This window comes from Muscardinus avellanarius, assembly GCF_963383645.1.
Source record: "Muscardinus avellanarius genome assembly, chromosome: 4".
In the NCBI taxonomy this organism is placed as follows: domain Eukaryota; kingdom Metazoa; phylum Chordata; class Mammalia; order Rodentia; family Gliridae; genus Muscardinus; species Muscardinus avellanarius.
This window is the reverse complement of record NC_137789.1, coordinates 104,010,653-104,014,561: the sequence shown is the minus strand read 5'-3', so window position 1 is coordinate 104,014,561 and position 3,909 is coordinate 104,010,653.

Below are 3,909 nucleotides of genomic sequence, written 5' to 3'. Positions count from 1 at the left end.
ATCATGAATTATATACTTTAAATGAATAAATGAGCCAGGCGTGGTGACGCACACTTGTAATCCCCATGCTTGGGAGAATGAGACAGGAGGATCGCACGGGTTCGAAGCCAGCCTCAGCTACTCAGTGAGGCTTCCAGCAACTTAGTGAGACCTTGTTTCCAAATAAAATATAAAAAAGGTCTGAGAGTATAGCCCAGAGGTAGAAAGCCTCTGGGTTCCACCCCCAGTACCACCAAAAAAAAAAAAAAGAATAAATGATATGTGACAGTATCTCTATAAAGATGTTTTAATGTGTGTGGTGTGTGTTGAGAAATGAAAATACATCAAAATATATGAGATGGCACCAGGTGTTGTTGCACACACTTTTACTCCTAGAATTTGGGAGGCTGAGACCAGAGGATCATGGTTCACAGATAGCCTTAGCTGCTTATGCCCTTTGCAACTCAGTGAGACCCTGTTTCAAAATAAAGAATAAAAAATGGGTCTGAGGGTGTAGCTCGAAGGTAGAATGCCCCTAGGTTCCATCCCCAATACACACACACACACACACACACACACACACACACACACACACGTGTGGGATGCAGCTAAAGGAATGCAAGCAAACTAGCATACAAATTTTCTGCACGCATCATAAAAGAGGAAAGATCTCAAACCAATATTCTAAGCTCCTACCTCAAAAATCTAGAAAAAGAGCAAGATAAACCCAAAGCAAATAATGCAAAAATGAAGAGTAGAAATCAATGAAATTGAATTAAAAAACGATTAAGAGACTTAATGAAACAAACAGCTGGTTTTTGAAACGCTCAGTAAAATTGACAAACTTCTCAAAAGACTGAAAGAAAAAAACATAAAGAAGTTTCAAGCCAGATATAGTGGCAAATGCCTACTTGGGAAGCTGAGACAGGAGGATCACAGGTTTGAGAAGTGCCTCAGTAACAGTGAGACTCTCAGCAAGACCCTGTTTCAAAATAAGAAATAAAAGGGGGGGGGTGTGTGGCTTGGAGGTAAAATGCCTCAGGAATGAAAAAAGGGGCATCATTGCAGGGCATGAAAATATCAAAAGGATCATAAAGGGATACTCCAAACAATTTTACACATATTTTACAACTTAGATGTGCTGGATCCATTCATTCCTTGAAAATATAACTTACTGCTGGGCATGATGGTACACACCTGTAATCCCAGTACTTAGGAGGCTGAGAAAGAAGGATTGAAGCCAGCCTCAACAACTTTGCAAGGTTATTAGCAAGTTAGCAAGACTGTTTTAAATAAAAAATAAAATAGGGCTGGGAGTATAGCTCAGAGATAAAAAGACCCTGAGTTCCATCCTAGTACCACAAAAATAAATAAAAATAAAAAATAAACTACTACAATGACCCATTATGAAATTTATAATTTGGATAGCCACAATGAGAAATCTGTAGGCCCTTTTCATTTCACTGGAGAATTCTACCAAGTGTGTAAAGAAGAATTAACAACATTCTCCTCACTACCTCTTTCAAACAACAAAAAAGACAAAACTTCCCAGTTTTTAAATAAGGCTAGGAATGGAGATCAGAGATAGAATTCCCCTGGGTTCTGCCTCCAATACCAAAATAAGTAAATAAATTAAATTAAATAATTGGTATAAGTCTTTGGGAAGAAAGAAAAAGAACTTTTATTGATTTGCTAGCAAATGAGAAACCAGTGGATAAAAATTCAAGAATTCTTGAATTCTTGGAAAGGACCAATATTCTAAGGCCCAAGGAAAGAATCTTTCTTTTAAAGGTCCCTAGTGCTTATCAGAAAATAATTTGTGTACACATGGTTCTTGAGATGAGCTTCCTGGACTTGCTGGCACCAGCTCTTCATTCATTTGGTCAGTAAACCGATAAGAACATGTTCCTTGTTAAAAAGGGAGGGGGAAAGGAGGAGGAAAAAAAAAGGCATTCTAGTTTTCAAACAAGCCATCTGCTAGCTGCGCTGCAAGGTCATAATTAATCCAAGAAATGGACTCTCATTCTACTAACAGCCTCAAGTTGAAAACAACCCAAATATTCATGTGTAGAGGAATAAATAAGCAAACAGTGGCATCTTGATGTGATAGAAAATGACTCAGAAATAGAAGAAATAAGTTATCGATAAAATTGCTGGAAACATCTCAAAAACATTTTGCCAAGTGAAATAATCTCATGGTAGAGCACAGGCTATGTGTTTTCATTTCTGTGATGTACTAGTATTGGGAAGAGGCTTTAAAATGTATTAATGTACCAGTATTGGGAAATATTATCAATTTTCAAAATATATCTGAAAATAACTTTGGTAGAAAAAAGCCAGAGCTGGGTGTGGTGGCACACGCTTGTAATCCCCATGCTTGGGAGGCAGAAACAGGAGGATCGCGCAGGTTCAAAGCCAGCCGTACTGACTTAAGAGACCGTTTCCAAATAAAATATAAAATAGGTCTGGGTGTGTAGCCTGGAGATAGAAGGGTTCCATCCCCAGTAACACACACACACACACACACACACACACACACACACACACACACACATACACACACACACACACACACACACACACAGCCAGAAACTTCAAGGAAAGGGCTGCAGATTTCTAATCTCCAAGCGTAATTAGCAAGAGAATAGAAGAAGCCCAAAAGCCTAAGGTCTTTTTACATTTCTAAGAGAAATGCACTTCCTCAAGGTTGTGGGAGAATGCCATAAGCCTCCAAGAGATCCCAGACTCCTGATAAGCAACTAACACATTTTGGAGTGTAACAGAAGGCCTGGGGTCTGTGCAGGAGACAGGGCAGGTCTACAAGGAGGAATCTCCACATCAAAAGACCTGCCCCAGAGAAAGGGCAGGTCTAGTTGTGTCAGAAGACTGGGTATAAAAATACTCTATATCCAGGAATCTTGGTGACTTCTTTTCAAGCCACCCCCTCCATACTATTTCGTGTATAGGGCTGTATTAATCTATGTTCTATCTTTCCATTTTTTGTAATAATAAAGTGGCTTAAGCTTGCAGAGTTAGGACTAGAGTTTTCTATACCTAGTTCAGAACAAGAGCCCGCAGCTACATCTCTCTATCTCACTGGAGTAGCTTCAGGAGCCCAACAGGGCCCCGGAGCAGTTCCGGCACCATAACATGTGACATTCTAGAAAAGGCAAATCAATTTATGATGGAAAAATCTGAACAATGTTCTCTCTGTGAATATGGAATAGAGGACTCACTGAAAAGGTCTAGGGTGTTGGGGATATCTTAAGTCTTGGTGGAGGTGTGAGTTATACAGATTAAGGTGATTGTCAAAAATCAGCAAATTTATGCTGAATATAAATGCATTTCACTGTGTGTAGGTTGTGTGTGTGTTGTGTGTGTGTGTGTGTGTGTGTTACTGGGGATTGAACCCAGAGTCATTCTACCTTCTACCTTCAAGCTACACTGCAGCCTGATTTTATTTCTTTTCTTTTCTTTCTTCCTTCCTTCCTTCCTTCCTTCCTTTCTTTTCTTTTCTTTTCTTTTTCTTTCTTTTTTTTTTTTTTTTGTGGTACTGGGGAAGGAACCCAGGGGCATTCTACCTTGTAGCTACATCCCCAGCCCTATTTTTTTTCTTAATTTTTGAAACAGTCTCATTAAGTATCCGAGGCTGTCTGTAAACCACAATCCTCCTGTCTCAGCCCAAATGCTGGGATTACAAGCATACATCATCACACCTGGCCTCTGATTTTATTTCTTGCTTAGAAATAAAATAAGGATCTTGCTGGGTAGATGAGAATCTTACTACTTGCTGAGGCTGCCCTCAAACCTGTGATCCTCTTGTCTCAGCCTCCCAAATACTAGATTACAGGTGTGTACCACAAACCTGGCTCATGTGTGTAGGTTTTACATTTAAAAACGGTAAGGATATGAGTGCTAATGATACACATG